We start from the raw sequence: 18,173 nt of genomic DNA, 5'->3' as shown, positions 1-18,173 counted from the left end.
GCTTTATGCCTGTCCTTGAACAGGAATATTCATTTCATTAATTAAGGATGATGCACTGGTGTATTACTGTTGTTATTAGGGCTGCCATGCAACTGGATAAATCTTAATGAATTAAACAAATCAGATTTAATTAAGAGTGCGGTCCTACCTCGGGGCCCAAAATGTTGATGGCTATAGGATGATGGTATGAATGCCCTGTAGATGCATCTCTGCTAGCCATGGGGTGGTGGTTAGGATACCTCTCTGCTGGGACATGAGAACACTGCTGCCCCAGGCAAAGGGTGTGTGTGGCTTCTCTGCAGCAGAGACACCCTCCCACTATGCCAGGGGTAGGCAACATAAGGCCCATGGGCCACAAGCAGCCCACGGGGGCCATTTAACTGGCCCATGAGCTGCCCCCGAACCAAGCCGCCCACTTGGCAAGTCCCCACGTGCGGCGCTAAACCGGCGCAGCGCGGCATGGGGACTCGCTTCTGCAGTGCCGGAAATCGCGTCTGCGCATGCTCAGATGCCAAAAATTGCATCTGCGCAGATGCCAGAAATTGTGGCTGCACGCGCTCATGCGCATGCGCAGTCCAACCCACAGAGGGATCTCCTCTGGGGTGAACTGGCCCAGGCAAGGTAAACCTTGCTGACCGCTGCACTATGTCCAAAGAGATGGAAAACTATGCTTGGCAGTTCTCCTACCAAATGGTAGCAAATAGCCCCCAAATGGGGTGTTTCAGGGGTAGGGCACCAGTGGTTTGGGGTCCATTGTATCCAGAGCTCCATGGGTCCTTCAGGGGGTCCAGTCATTGAACCCCTCAGCTACACCAGCCAGGAACTGGTGAAGTTGAAGACAGGACATCAACCACCCGCTTTCCACCTCAACTGACACAAGGTGGCTGGGCTTAGGATGTGGCAATGGTTCTGCTGCGCCACTCCCCCACCCCTTAGGATTGGTCTGCCCATTTGATTTCATTTGCATATGGTTTTAAAAAGTAGTTTTTTGGGGAGGAAATATGCAGACTTTGTTTTTAGATGGTAGATGTTGCAGCAGGTGTCATCTATTTGGTTGAACTACATGTTACCTTAAATGTGTTGCTTGCTCTCTGTTGTTGTCGTGGTTGGTTAATACTGAGCACATAGTTCTGTCCCTCCCCATTTTATCCTTTCAACAACAACCCTCTGAGGTAGTTTAGACTGAGGGACAGTGACTGGCCCCTAGTCACCAAGTGAGTTTCATTGCTGCTTTGAACTCTGGTCTCCCAGGTCCTAGTTCAGCACTCTAATCGGACCACACTGTCCTGCAGATTCATTTTTCTCTTGCAAACTGGGGAGAGAACAGGCTGCTCCTGAACTTTAGTTGAGGGGAAGATCTCTGTATCCTGATCTGTACCTTGATATGTTGTGAGGCTTGCCATGAAACTATGCATGTCCAGATACACCCTAAGAAAATCTCTCTTGTCATACTTCGCAGTATCTGCTTTAAGTGATTGCTGATCCATGGCCATTTGATGTACCTTTGGGGACAATCAATTTGCTGATGAAGAATTATCATCGAAACAGTTCATTATCCTGGAAGAACTGTTCTGTCTGCTGCTGTGCTTGGAGCACCCTATTGCTCCGTTTGGAGCACCCATCACCTCACATTTGTAGGAAATAGACTTTGGAAAGGCATTCTGCCTCCATTTCAGTCATCTTTACGGTGACTTACCACGCCTGCCATTCCTGTTCATGGAACATTAATTTGATGCTTATTAGTTTGTGACTCCATGCACATATTATGTGTCTTCTTTTTATGAATTTTGAAATAGTGTAGTGTTATAAGGGATGCGGGTGGCGCTGTGGGTTAAACCACAGAGCCTAGGACTTGCCGATCAGAAGGTCGGCGGTTCGAATCCCCGCGATGGGGTGAGCTCCCGTTGCTCAGTCCCTGCTCCTGCCAACCTATCAGTTTGAAAGCATGTCAAAGTGCAAGTAGATAAATAGGTACCACTCCGGTGGGAAGGTAAACGGCGTTTCCGTGCGCTGCTCTGGTTCGCCAGAAGCAGCTTAGTCATGCTGGCCACATGACCCGGAAGCTGTACACCGGCTCCCTTGGCCAATAAAGCGAGATGAGTGCCGCAACCCCAGAGTCGTCCGCGACTGGACCTAATGGTCAGGGGTCCCTTTACATTTACCTTTATAGTGTTATAAAAATATTGTCAGTATATTATTAGCCGGCATGTTGCTCGTTGTTGTTCAGAGTGTTCTGTTTGCAACACAGGGGATTTTCTTTGTTGTATTATCTTCCCTCCTGGCAGTTATAATCAATACTTTTCTGGCTGAAATAGTAAAAAGGAATGTTACAGTCAAGGATTCTAAAGTTTTCCTATGCTTCTACGGCTGCATCAACTTAAGTATCTTCATGCTGGCTTGCAATTAAAAAAAAAATGAACTGAGTTCAGAAGCTAAACAACTTTACTGTCATATGTGATGGGTTCGTAGGAGAAAAGATGGCTATGCCCTCTCACCCCTCGATAGCGCAATCTGCTAAAGAGGTATATACAGACAACATGCCTCCTAGTGGACAGCTTTGATGGATTGACGCCGACTCTATAGCGCAATGATCTGCAACCATTAGAATCAGTGGTGCTTGTAGTTTAGCTAATCTGAAGGTTCAGCGCACAGGTACTGAGATACCAAAAGACCAAAAAATAAATAAATCTTTATGTATGCTACAGCTGTAACTAGAAATGGTTTTTGCTCAGAAATGGAAAGAAGTTGTAGTACCAACCAAAGAAGAGTGGTTAATTAAATTAATGGATTATGCCAAAATGGCAAAGTTAACGGGTGTAATAATAAGAAATTATTAAAGTTTGGAGGAAATTTGTGGAATATTTGAAAAGCTCCTGTATGCAAATAAGCAGCCCTGTTTAGGGAAGCTTTTAATGTTTGATGGACTACTGTATTTTAATATTTTGTTGGAAGCCACCCAGAGTGGCTGGGGAAACCCAGACAGATGGGCGGGGTATAAATAAATTATTATTATTATTATTAAACTCATTAGCAGGGTTAACATAAAACAAGCAGTTAAACATATTACTAAGAGAAACTAAAGGATAACTTAAAGATGGAGTAATGTGGAAAATGCAGTATGAAAATTAAAATTAAAAAGGAACCACAAAAGGGGGGGAGTCAAATATATGTGTATTAGAAATGTACGTGATTTGTGTTTTTATAATTTGTGTGTCTGTAAATGTTTGAAAAACTGAAAAATAAGATATTAGGAAGGTTCAGCTCAATAGCTGTTAGAAAGGGAGAAGCAGCAAAAGTATATGAGCATCTGTTGCCGTTGTTTGTTGTTTTGAGCAACTGGAAAAAACTGCATGGGCTGATTGATCTTGAGTTTGCACAAAGGTCTGTGGGGTCTGTCCCCACAGTCAGCTGATCAATGTGGGGCTCCAGATAACTTTGCCTGTAGATTCTTCCCCTCTTTTCTGGCATTCCCCTCTTTTCTGGCACTGCCCGATGTCTTCTAACCACTTGGAAACCTATAGGTGGCCTTGACTTCCCTGGGGAAGTAGAGATCTTTCCCAGCCTGCTTCTGTATTAGAATTGTTTTCAGAGGTCCCCCCCCCCCCCCGCCATGTGTGTGTTTGCAGCCCTGGGCTCCTTTGGGAGGAAGGATGGAATATAATATACTATAGCTCCCAATGGATGAGAACAAAGGTCCGTCTAGCCCAGCCTTACCCAACCTGGTGCCTTCATATTTTGGGCAACGGCTCCCACTAGCCCCAACCAGCATGTTCGCTATTGCATGATGGGAGAGTTGTGGTCTAAAACATCTGGGGGGCACCAGGTTGAAGAAGGCTAGTCTGCCCTCAACTTCCTGTTTCCTACAGTGCCCATTAAGTGTTGGGCCCACCTGAAAAGCCTTCTGCTGCATTGGTTTTGCTTGCCCTCACCTTACCAGTGGCCAGAAAAACTGAGCCTAGGAAGCTGTCTTACACCGAGGAAGATCATTGGTTAGTCTAGCTCAGTATTGCCTACACAGACTGGCAGCAGCTTTCCAGGGTTTCAAACAGGGGACCTAGGAAGTGGTATCTGACATGCATTTGACACAGGAATACATATTTTAAGACAGTTTTCCCCACTCTGCTGCCCTCCACGTGTTTTGAACCACCAGCCCTATCAACCCCAGATAGATCATTTGTGATGGCTCCTTGCCCTAGCTCACATTACAAAGCAGTTATTTAGCAGACCTTTTTTTTATTATTTTGCCTCTTCCTTTCTTTTTTTTTGCAGAAATCCCATCTTTTAGCTATAAAATCACAGGCTGGGAGAGGAATTCCTGCATTGCAGGGGGTTGGACTAGATGAATCTTGGATCCCTTCCAGCTCAACGATTCTATGAATCAAAAACCCTGTTAATCCAACCCAAACTTATTGCAATACAGATGGGCGGGGTATAAATAATAATAATAATTATTATTATTATTATTATACTCTTGGGTCTCTCTCTCTCTCTCTCTTCCCTCATTCAATCTTGCTTTTCAACAATGGGTAAAATCTATGTTTCTGTTTAAAAATAACATCACAGAAAATTTAGAACCAAAAAACATTAAATGTATTACTATGTTTGATTTAACTCAGTTTCAAGAAGTGGAATTTCACCCTCAGTGAACATACCTTTATTGTTTGCATTCTTTTTTTTCTAGTCTGTCATCATGTTGATTCAGGCAATGAATTTAAGACCATAGTCCTATGCATATTTGCAAGGGAGGAAATATTGTTTGCATGTTTATCTTAATCCTTTGTAGGAAATGATTGATGATGGTCAAGGCTTTACTGTAATCTAGGGACTCTGCCAAGGATCGGCTTTAATGTATGCCTTTGTGCTAAATTTGCTCAGGGAGACTGTTTGGCACCAGAGTGCAGTCGCTGGATCTCCTGGGTTGGTATGAAAGTGCATGGGCAAAAAAGTTTCTGTTGGAGGTAGCATTGTGGGGTCACATGAACTGGGTGCCTTCAACAGGAGATTGGTGCAAATCTTGAGAGCCCATCTGCACTTGCCTGCAAAGCCCAGAGTTTCTGTATTCGGTTTGTCACCTTGAGGTCCATACCTGAGCTCCTTGTGCTCTGGTATATGGTTTTTAGAATGTGGTGTTTCTTGTTCTGCTCCCGGGTTTTCCATTATTCATTCTTTCCAGCAATGCCCAACCCCAGTCCTCGTGGATTAACTGTCTACAGTGGAAAAAAATGAGAAAGGCATAAGCGTGCATTGGTTTTAAAACCAACTACAGTCGTACCTCAGGTTACATACGCTTCAGGTTACATACGCTTCAGGTTACAGACTCCGCTAACCCAGAAATATTACCTCAGGTTAAGAACTTTGCTTCAGGATGAGAACAGAAATCGTGCTCTGGTGGCACGGCGGCAGTAGGAGGCCCCATTAGCTAAAGTGGTGCTTCAGGTTAAGAACAGTTTCAGGTTAAGAACGGACCTCCGGAACGAATTAAGTGCTTAACCTGAGGTACCACTGTACAGGCATACCTCGGCTTACAGATGCTACGGGTTGCATGATTTTGGGTTGCACACCACGCCAAACCCGGAAGTACTGGAACAGGTTACTTCCGGGTTCTGGCGCTTGCGCATGCACAGAAGCGCTGAATCTCAACCCACATGTGCGCAGATGTGGTGCTGCGGGTTGCGGACATGCTTTCAGCACGGATCACGTTCGCAACCCGAGCATCCACTGTACAGTGGCACCTCAGGTTACAGACACTTCAGGTTACAGACTCCGCTAACCCAGAAATAGTACCTCGGGTTAAGAACTTTGCTTCAGGCTGAGAACAGAAATTGCACGGCGGCAGCGTGCTGGTAGCAGGAGGCCCCATTAGCTAAAGTGGTACCTCAGGTTAAGAACAGTTTCAGGTTAAGAACGGACCTCCAGAACGAATTAAGTTCTTAACCCGAGGTACCACTGTAGGTAGAGGAAAATCTGGATTTATAGGGGAGAAAGTGAAAGCAGCTGCTTTCAGTGAATGTAGCATAGACCAGGAGGAATTAAAAACTGCATAATCCAAGTTAAGTAGAAGTGTGGATGGGCATTGATGAGTCTACTTACGTAATGACCAGCATAACAGTTTAACGTCCAAAATAAATGCAAACACTTAAATTTCCTCACTTCCTCCCACCTAACTCAAGATGTCGGGCTTTACTTCACAAAACACAACTTACTATTCTGGGTTGGGTAATTTGCTTTTCTTTATATCTGCATAAATTTCTATGCTGCTAAATCAAGAAGAAGAAAATCTTCTCAAAGCAATATACATAATAAATAAAAAACCAAAGGTAAAAATATAAAAAGAACATAAAACTGGGTCACTTTTCTGTGATGGTAGTAATATGGTGATAGTTAGACAAACACAGTATTTGAGCACAGCATGTCTGAGCTGCTCACCTGGAGATAAAGACCTACCTTTTGAGACATGATAAAAGACCAGAATGATTAGATGTTTGGAAACAAAGCACCACTGAAATGATCCCAAATTGGATGTTCCTTGCTAGTGTTTCCCCAGGGGTCAGTTTAAAAGCTGCTACTGCTGAGCCTTTTTGATACCAAATGTCAAAAGTCAGGTTTCACTTTCAGTTCACGCAAACACTCACCTGCGCTGGCCTCCATCTCTGCCAGCATCTCAGAGAAAGCTACCTTGGATAGTCATGAGGATAAATGTGCCTATGCATAAAGCAATAGCTCTGATGAAGAAGAGAAGGAGGAAATGCAAATCATGCCAGCTGCCATCTTAGAAGAGAAATCATTTCCTGTATGAGAGGAGAGGGGGAATAACTCTTCTAAGAATCGCCATCTCAAGTTTTGTAAGCATTTACCTTTGAAATAATTGTTTATTTGCCTGAAAGCAAGAGCTGGTTTTTTTAGGTTATGAAAAAACACTCTTGCTGCTTAACGTATTCTAGAGTTACCATATTTCAAAAGGTGAAAATCTGGACACAAAAAGTTGCTGATGTCTTCTTTTTTGCCGAAGTTGTTGAGCTTTGTTCTAGTTTTTTAAAAAATAAGTTTTTGAGCTGTTTTTAACCAAATTCTCCAAAATCTCCAAAAATCTCCAAAATGGGTGTTTAGCGATTTCTGCCGAAACACTGTTTCCAATGGCCGAATCCCGGCTATGTCCGGAATATTCCAGATGTATGGCAACCCTATGTATTCAAAACCTGGCTTTAGTTTACTCATATTTTATTCCGTCCGTCCAACACAGCCTCCTTTGTAGCACACCTGCACCAATAACTTCAGCTGTTATTTAGAGCCGGCTGGCAGCAGCAAGTGCTAGACCCGGTAAATATTTTAATCTTCCTCTCAGATATGAAAGATGACTTGAACAGATGTACAATGCTGGTTTTCTTTTTTTCTTTTCCTCCTCCTTTTTCCTGTCATTATACAATCCTGGTTTTCTATATATATTTGATCCCACCTGGAATACTATGTCCAGTTCTGGGCACTACCATTTAAGAAGGATATTAATAAGCTGGAGAAGGGTGGCCAAGATGATCAAGGATCTGGAAACCAAGATAATAATAATTTATTGTTTATATCCCGCCCATCTGGTTGGGTTTCCCCAGCCATTCTGAGTGGCTCCCAACAGAATATTAAAAACACGATAAAACCAAGGCTTATGAAGAACGGTTGAGGGATCGAGGGGAGTTTAGCCTAAAAAAGAGGAGACCGAGGACTCAGCTACATTAGTAAAAAAAAGTTTTGGCTGTGTTATAAACATGCAACACCAGATGGCGGCAGAGAGCAAAGGAAAATCAATGCAATTTTTACATAGTGTTTTTTTCTTTTGTTATAACGCTTTAATTTCTGACTTACAGCGTTTTTCCCCCTGTGTGTAGATCCACCCCGAGAGGAGATATGGTATCCATCTTCAAATAACTCAAGGGATGTCACACAGAAGAGGGAACAAGCTTGTGGGGTGACATGGCCAAGTGATTCCCAGGAAGCTTCTGATTATAGCCCCATGAGACTCTGGATCCTCAGGGCTTGTAGGTTCGAGTCCCACATTGGGCAAAAGATTCCTGCATTGCAGGGGCTGGGCTAGATGATGTCGTGGTCCCTTCTAACTCTGATTGCTCAATAACCTTATAAAACTGGGGTGGGACTGCTGCTCAGGAACAGAGAAGATGCTTTGCATACAGAAGATATTAGGCATCGCCAATGGAAAGGAGTGGGAAGCAGGTCATAGGAGAGGCCTGCTTGAGTTCTTGGAGAGCTGCTGTCCATCTGAGTAGGCCACGGACAGCATGGTGCCCTCCAGATGTTTTTGAACTGCAGCTCCCATCATTCCTGACAATTGTCAACACTCGCCGAGACTGGTGGGAGTTGTAGTCCAACAGCACCCAGAAGGCAGCGCATAGGGTACCCCTGGAGGAGGAAATAGTGGGTTAAATGAGCAAGTAGTCCGACTTGGTGTAAATCAGATTTCTAATGACTATTGTAGTCTAGGCAATAGCAGATCTAGCTGCTATCAAGATGAACCTGTCTTGTATTTGGGATCACGACTCTGTGACCTTCAGCATGCCCACTTCAAGCTTTAGGTAGATGAAATGTACAGATGGAAGAAACTAACAAAGATTTTTTTTCTAAAAAAAAAAAAGTCAAACAATAACTGCCTGGGTGAATTGTATTGCATTTTAATTTACAGTATTGACTTGGGAAAACAACAGTGCCTCTTGCTTTCTTTTTCCTAAGGCTACAACGCTTAAAATACCTGCTTTTTAAATAACATTCCTGAGTTCCATATCCTGATATTGTTCAGGGGGGGTTGGTGCACTAGTAACAGGTATGTTGCCCTGAAGATCCTAGCAAATGGATATTGGCCAATAAGCTCGTTTGTGCAAAACTCAAAATAAAAATGCAATGTCCTGTGGGGGATTGCTTGCTCAGTTACAAGGAAAGCTTTGCAAAAATGTACCTCATCGGAAAGGTGGATCTAGCGCACCAATGTGAGATTGCCGGGTTGCAAACAGGGCAGAAGTGGAAACCGTGGAAACGGCGAGATGGGGGAACATTGTGAGCGAGGTCTTGAGGGTGTGCATAGCGGGATCAACTTGTACAAGACTAAATATCACTAGGGAACCTACAGCTGCTGCTGGTTCCTGTGACTCACAGAGCCAAGGACAAAGGGTGAACGTGTGCTCGAGATGTCTTGAGGGAGGAAAACAAGCTGTGGCTACGGGTGGAATCGCTCGTGACATTTCCATGCATGAAAGGGAATTTGATGGAAGCAGATAAGCTAACGGTGCTGCTGTTATTATAAACACTCTTGAGAACATTATTCAGACAAATGCATTAGGAAATGGTTGAACTGTAGAGTCATACTATGTTCCAGAGACTCCTGGGGTTACTCAGGAAGATCAGCTGTGATTCTTTGGCCAAGAGGCATAGCTGTCAACCGTCCCTTATTTGGCGGGAAAGTCCCTTATCCCAGCGCCGTGTCCCGCTGCTGTCCCTTATTGATGATGTCCCTTAAATTTCCCAGGTTTCAAAGGAAGCAGCTCCTCTCCCTCCCTCCCTGCCGGCCAGGATGGAGGGAGGCTCCAACTGTGTTGCTTGGCTGCATTGCTCACCCAATAAGGAGTCTAAGAATGACTGGGGGGTGGAGCTTGCATGCCTTGTGCCAATCAAATCGGCTGCGTTGCCTGGGGACTCGCCTTTGCTCAGCGCTTCCCAGCGGAGAGGTGACAGTGGTTTTCCTTGCTGCATCCCCTTTGCTGGGTTGCTGCGCTGTGGGAACCACCGCTTGAGGCTTCGTTTGGCTGCTGGCTGGGCTTTCTGCCTTTGGCTCGGAGGGGCTCAGAAGGTGAACATACTTGTGCTCTGAAAATCCCTTATTTTGGCTGCTGATCCCTTATTTTTGAGGCTGCTGGTCCCTTATTTTCAAATCTGTAAGCTGACAACTATGCCAAGAGGTCAATAATTTATTTTTACTACAGTGGTACCTTTGGTTGTGAACGGGATCTGTTCCGGAGCCCCGCTTGCAACCTGAGCAGAATGCAACCAGCGTCCGCAGGTCGCGATTCGCTGCTTCTGTGCATGTGCGTGACATCATTTTGAGCGTCTGCGCGAGCGGCGAAACCCAGAAGTAACCCATTCCGTTACTTCCGGGTCGCCACGGGACGCAACCTGAAAACGCTCAACTTGAAGCGTCTTTTACCCGAGGTATGACTGTATTTGTTAAATTTGTGTACTACCCTTCATCCGAGGATCACAGGGGCAGTTCACAAAGTAAAAATGCAAAATGAGAACACAAAACACATAATAAAACAAAAAACTCCCCTCCCACAAACATGTTTAATCCGCCCAAGGCAACATTTTCGCCAGGGGCCTAAAGACGGTGCCCGGTGAGCCTCGCTGGGGAGAGCATTCCACAGACAGGGAGCCACCACAGAAAAGGCCTGTTCTCATCTTGCCGCCTTCCATGCCTCTCTTCTTGGGGCACACAAAGAAGGGCCTCAGATGATGGTTCCAGGTCAGTTCGCATGGGGAGAGTTGGTCCTTGTGGAATAAGTAGAAACCTCTATAAATGTGGAATAAGTAGGAATCTCTATGGAGGTGAAGAGCTAGAAATTTAAATTGGTTTTTAGATAATTTCTCATATCACCATGGTACCAGTCTTAAGCTGAAGCTTTTATTTTTCATGACGAAAAACCTTATTGGAGCCTGTTCTTCCAAGTTACTTAATTGGATTTAATAATTGCATTCTGTGCTGTGGGAGGGCGTGGGAATTCTGGAGGGCAACCAAGCAAAGCATAGACTGCATACATGGCATTTTTATTTTCTTGTTGCCTCTTTGAGCTGCTCTCCATGAATGCAGCATTAGAAACGTTATTATTCTAACTGATGCAAGGTCAGCCCAAAACAGGTTTCTGCCTGAGACAGAAATGTCAGAAGCTGACTGTATGGCCAGAGGAATATTGCAGCCACATTGGTGAGGGGAAGGTGTCCTCTGCTGCAGCCAAGACTAGCTTAGGTGACTCAGATGACTCATGCAGTGCTTTGTCCAACAGAGAGGAACAGCTGAGGAGGGAAAGCTGAGAGGCTTTTGCTATTGGTTCATCCACACACGCCAGCATCTGCCTAATAAGGTGATCACGTTAAGTGTAATGGGTTTAATTCACACAGAAATGGAATATGTATATGCATTAATAAAGGTTTAAAATTGGGAAATTCTATTGCTAACATTAGTTTCCCCCCAAACAATAAGTTTCTAAGGATTCCCCGTTGGTTGTTTCTCTACTCTGTGCTGAGAGTGAAGGTAAAGGGACCCCTGACCATTAGGTCCAGTCGTGGCCGACTCTGGGGTTGTGGTGCTCATCTCGCTTTATTGGCCGAGGGAGCCGGTGTACAGCTTCCGGGTCACGTGGCCAGCATGACTAAGCTGCTTCTGGCGAACCAGAGCAGTGCACGGAAATGCCGTTTACCTTCCCGCCGGAGCGGTACCTATTTATCTGCTTGCACTTCGACGTGCTTTTGAACTGCTAGGTTGGCAGGAGCTGGGACCGAGCAACGGGAGCTCACCCCGTCAAAGGGATTCAAACTGCCGACCTTCTGATTGGCAAGTCCTAGTGAAATATACTCAGAGTCGCAAAGTGATTTCATGCCCTTTATTCAGCTCATAGTGGTGAGGAGGAATGAATGAAAGTCCCCTCAAGGTATCTGCTTTATATACATTATTTACACAATGGGCTGCACATGATTGGCTAATTCCGGAATTCTACTGTAAGCCAATCAGGTTGTGGATTCACTTCTATCTGGAGCATGATTGGGTGGTTCCTGCCAACCAATCATATTGCTGCATTGTTCTAGGACCAATCAGACTGCTGCATTCTGAATCCTATTGTTCTAGGACCAATCAGACTGCTGCCTTTTGGATCCTATTGTTCTAGGACCAATCAGACTGCTGCAGTTTGGATCCTATTCAACTCAGTACATAACACCCCTCCCCTCTAAGTTCCAGTCCTGCCCGGGAGGTCGCATTCATAGTCCTCGAGGTACGCCGGTGGCCTACGTGTGCGTTGCGGCCTGGGGTGTTCCCTGGTCCGGGGTTCAGGTTCTGGCTCATGTTCCAAGGATGCTGGCTGTGATGGGCCTGTTTGGTCTGGTGCAACCGGCTCGCTCAGTCGTGGTTCTGGTTCCGGTGTCCTTTCGGCCTCGCGGGTCCTCTCTGTATTTACTGATTCTGCCTCTCCTGCTTGCCCCTGCTGCTCTATGGGCCTCACTGCCCCTCTGTTCCCTTGGGACTCCTCTGACCTGTCCTCCTCCTGGTTTTCTCCCGGGAATCGTCGCCGTATCTGGTCACAGTGGCGGCGCCAGCATTGCCCCCCATCCGTTAGCACCTCGTACGACACGGGACCAGTGACCCTGGTGACTGTGGCGGGTACCCATGCTGGGCCTGCCCCAAAATTCTTTGCGTACACTGGGTCCTGGGCCTCGAAGGTCCGGGGGTTCCTGCCTTCCCCCACCACTACCTCATCCTGAGCTCTATCGGGGTGAAGGCGGTCCAATCTGATTGCAAGGCGCCGACCCATTAGTAGTTCAGCGGGGCTCCGGCCAGTCGTTGAGCTGGGGGTGCTGTGTTGTGCTAGGAGGAATGTGGCAAGGCGGTACTCCCAATCCCCTTGCGTCATGCGGCGAAGGGTGTCCTTGGTGGTCCGCACCATGCGTTCTGCTTGGCCATTGGTGGCAGGGTGGAATGGCGCCGAACGGATGTGGCGGATGGCGTTCTGCGCTGTGAAGGTTTGGAATTCTCCTGACGTAAATGCAGTCCCGTTGTCTGAGACGAGAGTGTCAGGGAGCCCGTGGGTTGCAAACAGCCTGCGTAGTACCCGGATGGCTGCGGACGTAGAAGTGGACGGTACCAGTGCGACTTCCAGCCATTTGGTGTAGGAGTCCACCACTATGAAGAATGTTTTCCCCTGAAAGGGGCCAGCGAAGTCCACATGCAGGCGTGACCATGGTGCTTGGGCGGACTCCCAGGACTGGACTGGGGCCCTTGGGGGATCTGGGCGGGATTCTTGGCAGGCCTGGCAGTGTTTGACCCAGGCCTCTATCTCTCCGTCGATCCCCGGCCACCACACATAACTCCTGGCAAGGGCCTTCATTCTTACTACCCCTGGGTGTGTCTCGTGTAGGGCTGTGAGGACCCTTTTGCGGAGGGGCTGGGGAACAACGACCCTGCTTCCCCATAACAGGCACCCCTTGTGGGCCGACAGTTCATGTTTGCGGGTTGTGTAGCCGGCGAATTCTGGCCCGGGGCTGCTGCTGGGCCATCCCCTCCACACCCAGTCCAGGACCCGGGAGATGACCCTATCTTTCTTGGAATGGTGTGCAACTTCTTGTGCCTGAATGGGGCGGTCGGGAAGCAGCTCCAGGCTCATAACCTCTTGTGCAGGTGCTGGGTCGGGGCCTGTTTCCGGTAGTGGTAGCCTGCTGAGGGCGTCCGCATGGCCCATCGCCTTCCCAGGGCGGTGAATCAGTGCATACTGGTAGCTGGCAAGGAAAATTGACCACCTGAGTACACGAGGAGACAGCACTTGGGGGGTCTGCTTTTCGGGTGCAAACAAGCCAAGCAAGGGCTTGTGGTCAGTCACCACGGTGAAGGGCCGCCCGTACAAGAAATCATGGAATTTTTTTACTCCCTTCACGATTGCCAGACCCTCCTTGTCGATTTGCGAGTAGTTCCGCTCGGTTGCGTTGAGTGTCTGGGAAAAGTATGCCACCGGTACCTCTCTTCCATCCGGGAGTTGGTGTCCCAGGACAGCGCCAATGCCATAGGGTGAGGCGTCGCATGCTAGCACCACCGGCAGCCTCTCGTCGAAGTGTGCCAAGACCGAGTTTGAGACAAGCAAGTCCTTGACTGCCTGGAATGCGGCCTCCTGGCGCTGGCCCCACACCCAAGGGGCCCGCTTGTCCAGGAGTCTGTGTAGGGGCTCCGCTACCGCCGCCTTGTGGGGAAGGAAGGAATGGTAAAAGTTCAATAGTCCCAAGAAGGCCTGAAGTTCAGTCTTGTTCTTGGGCGCTGGGGCATCACAAATGGCCCGTACCTTGTCCCCAGTCGGGTGGACCCCTTCTGCGTCCACCATAAATCCCAGAAAGTCCACCTGAGGCACTCCTAGTAGACATTTTTCCCGCTTCACCTTGAGACCCGCCGTCTGGAAACGGTGCAGAACGGTGCGGAGGCGGTCCTCAAACTCCTCTGGTGTGGGCCCGGCAATCAACACATCATCGAAGAAGGGGGTGACGCCAGGAATCCCTTTAAGGAGAGAGTCCATTAGATTCTGGAATATGCCTGGTGCCACGCTGACACCGAATTGCAGCCGCTTTACCCTGAACGCTCCTCTGTGCGTCACAATCGTCTGTGCCTCTGCTGTGGCCTCATCTACTGGCAGTTGTTGATATGCTTGGGCCAAGTCCAGCTTGCCAAAAATTTTCGACCCAGCCAGGGTGGCAAGGACATGGCTGACCACTGGCACTGGGTATGCATGGGCCGTGAGGGCCTTGTTTATGGTACATTTGTAGTCTGCGCAGATGCGGACCGAACCATTCGGCTTGACGGGTGTGACGATTGGGGTTTCCCAGGGGGCATTAGGCACCGGCTCCAGCACTCCTTGCTCCACGAGTCGGTCTAATTCCTCGTCTATACGGGGTTTCAGGGCGAACGGGACCCGGCGGGCCTTGAGCCTGACTGGTCGTACTGCGGGGTCAAGCTGTAGAGCAATGGGGGGGCCCGTATACTGTCCCAATTTCCCATCAAAAACCCCCGGAAATTCCTTGCATATGGCGTCCACGTCCACTTGTAAGGTAGTGTGGTTCACCCCGGTGATGGCTAGCCCCAGTGGTCCAAACCATGCCAATCCCAGTAAGCTAATGTAGGGGCCCTTGACCACAAGCAAGTCCAGTTGCCGCGTCCGCCCTCGGTATTGCACCCTGAAGGTCCCCACCCCCATTGTGGGGACCTTACGTTTCTGAAAGTCCCGGAGGGTGAATGGGGCCGGCCTGAGTTTGGGACCCCCAGTAGGACACAGTTTCCTTAAGGTCCTTGCCGAGATTATGGATAGAGTTGAACCCGTGTCAAGCTCCATGCGGCATGGGGCCCCCTCTATCTGTACCTCTACATAAATTTTCTCTACGTTGGGGTGGGGCAACTGGTATACCTGGAAGTCCGTGAGCTCCGTCGAGTTGCCTTGGTGTGTTGGGCCCCGGGACCTGGGGCTCTTGGATTGGTCATCTGATGCCTGGCGTCGGGTGGGCCGAGCTCGACACACCCGGGCGATGTGTCCCAATTTTCTGCACTGCCTGCACTCTGCGTTGCGGAAACGGCAGGTCCTCCTCTCGTGACTATCTCCACAGCTTGCGCAGTTCCCTGCTTCTCGTCGAGGCAGCTGTGGTATGTGGGCTGCTTGAGTGCGCTGCTGTACTCGGTGCACCTCCTCCCTGTTGGATCCTGAGTCGTCGGTGAGGTCTTCGTGGTGGACCCTCGGTTGGGACGGCTGGCTCGGCCGTGCCTCTTGCGTCGACCTCTCGGCAGCTTCCGTTGCCAGGGCCTCCTCCAGAGCGACCTGGAACGTTAGGTCCTTCTTAGCGTAGAGGCGTCGTTGCAGCTTCTCATCCTTCAGGCCACCGACGAGGCGGTCACGAAGCATGTTCTCCAGCTCTGAGAAGTTGCAGAACCGGGCAGCTTGGCGGAGAGAGGTCACAAACCCAGTTATGGTTTCCCCAGGGGCTTGCCGCTTTGCATAGAAGGCATTTCGACGAGCCACCACAGAGGGCTGTGGCGAAAAGTGCCCCTTCAGCTGTTCCATTATTGTTTTGTATGGAACAGTAGCGACGTCTTCGGGTGCAAGGAGAGCCCGGGCGATTTCAAACGTCTCCTCTCCGCAGATGCTGAAGAATATTGCCCTCTTCTTGGCGTCTTCTTCATCGGTGACCCCTTTGGCTTCTAGGAGGAAGGTGAAACGGGAGGCGTACGCTTCCCAGTCTCCAGATGCTGGGTTGAACGGCGAGAAGCTGCTGTCGGTTGCCATTCTGAGTTCCTTGTGTCCCGGAGCTGAAGCCTGGATACACGGTGCGAGGCAGCGGTGCGGCAGGTGGCGGTGCTGCGGTGCTGTGTGTGGCAGTCAGCTCAGCGGGATCCCACCTTCGTCGCCAGTGAAATATACTCAGAGTCGCAAAGTGATTTCATGCTCTTTATTCAGCTCATAGTGGTGAGGAGGAATGAATGAAAGTCCCCTCAAGGTATCTGCTTTATATACATTATTTACACAATGGGCTGCACATGATTGGCTAATTCCGGAATTCTACTGTAAGCCAATCAGGTTGTGGATTCACTTCTATCTGGAGCATGATTGGGTGGTTCCTGCCAACCAATCATATTGCTGCATTGTTCTAGGACCAATCAGACTGCTGCATTCTGAATCCTATTGTTCTAGGACCAATCAGACTGCTGCCTTTTGGATCCTATTGTTCTAGGACCAATCAGACTGCTGCAGTTTGGATCCTATTCAACTCAGTACATAACACCTAGGCTCTGTGGTTTAACCCACAGCGCCACCCCGTCCTGAGAGTGAAGGTATTGGGTTGCAAATTTGCCATCTTGAAAGGTGGTGGCTGTTAGTCTTTCTCTGAACACCACAGAAAACAAAAGCATGTGATAATAGCTCTCCGAAAAGAGCTGCTTAGCCTTAGGCAGGCTGGGATGGGGGGAGGGGGAGAGAGACACCATTTTGATTTTGGGATTACTTCATATTTTCTAAGATGCTGAGCCTGTGTTGGACAGCACACAAAACATTGTATGGGTATTTTTTAAAAGTACATTTGATGTTTTAATGAAGAAAGCTCTGCCCTAAAAGTTTGAATAATAGTTTTATGGGCCTGGGCAATGATTTATTCCAAAAGGAGTCAATTCTTATGCTTCCAGTCACTTTAAACTGGGCAATATTAATATCTGCAACAGGCCAGCCCTGCTTGTATGCCAGACAAAAAGTGCCTGGTTGGGATTCCCATGGTCCACACAGTGCCTGCTCCCAGTTTGAGCTGACAACATGGGGAAAGAGCCTTTGTTCAAAGCAGGGAGGGGATGTTGCTGCAGCACAGCTCCCATCATCCTTGACCATTGGCTGTGCTGATGGAAGTTAAGACTCCAACCACCATAGGTTCCTTGCCTCACACATAAAGGAAAAATCCATCTGGGAGGAAAGTGGCTGTTAGCAGAGCACTGCGTAAATGCTATACTTATTTCTCAGCCTTCTTTTCAAGGCCACACTCTGCTGTAAGGAATAATAGCAAGATGGATCGACAAGTGCGGCTTTAACATTTGTGGACGCATTTGCAAAGCTGGCGTTTAAGGTGAAGGTCGCCGCCGAATGATTGCAGTCATTGCAAACAGTGGTGTGCTCAGAAACTTGAGGCATATTGTTTCAGGGGAAGAGTGTTTGAGTCAGGCAGTGGGCAGAATAAAATAAAAGTACAAGTGCTAGAAAGGTTGACGCGGGCCGAGAGTTATTCACTATTGTGGAGAAGCTGGAACGTCATCGCCTGGCATGAGTAAGAAATTATGGAGCGTGAGAAGAAGAAGAGAAGAAGAGTTTGGATTTGATACCCCGCCTTTCACTCCCTTTAAGGAGTCTCAAAGCGGCTAACATTCTCCTTTCCCTTCCTCCCCCACAACAAACACTCTGTGAGGTGAGTGGGGCTGAGAGACTTCAGAGAAGTGTGACTGGCCCAAGGTCACCCAGCAGCTGCATGTGGAGGAGCGGAGACGCGAACCCGGTTCCCCAGATTACAAGACTACCACTCTTAACCACTACACCACACTGGCTCTCGTGAATGGTGAAGGTAGAAGAAAGGAAGAGGCAAAGTCTCAGTCAGCTTGATAGGGCCCATGGGCAACCCAGTGAGGAATAAGAGTCTGAGGCAAGAGGGAAGAAATAATGCCTAATTCTCATTGAAGTGTATTATGTGTGTCTGGACTGTATCAGGTCAGATTGTCCCATGAGGGATCATATCTGAATGCACTTGCTTTCTTTAAAAAAGTTTAAAAGTCTTCACATAGAAAATTAGATGTCAAAGGGAATTTGTGTCCCAACACGGGCATGTTCCATGCTCAAGCTAATACAGTGGAACCTTGGTTCCCA

General features: G+C 48.1%; 1 protein-coding gene across 2 annotated transcripts in view; it reads left to right on the top strand.

Moving 5' to 3' along the window:
- Nucleotides 1-18,173, top strand: part of WIPF3 (WAS/WASL interacting protein family member 3) — a 46,287-nt gene that overhangs the window by 2,640 nt on the left and 25,474 nt on the right. The window lies entirely within an intron of this gene.

The sequence above is a fragment of the Podarcis filfolensis genome (genome assembly GCF_964270895.1).
Source record: "Podarcis filfolensis genome assembly, chromosome: 12".
Lineage (NCBI taxonomy): Eukaryota > Metazoa > Chordata > Lepidosauria > Squamata > Lacertidae > Podarcis > Podarcis filfolensis.
Note: the sequence above shows the minus strand (reverse complement) of the source record. Positions and strands in the feature narration are given on the sequence as shown.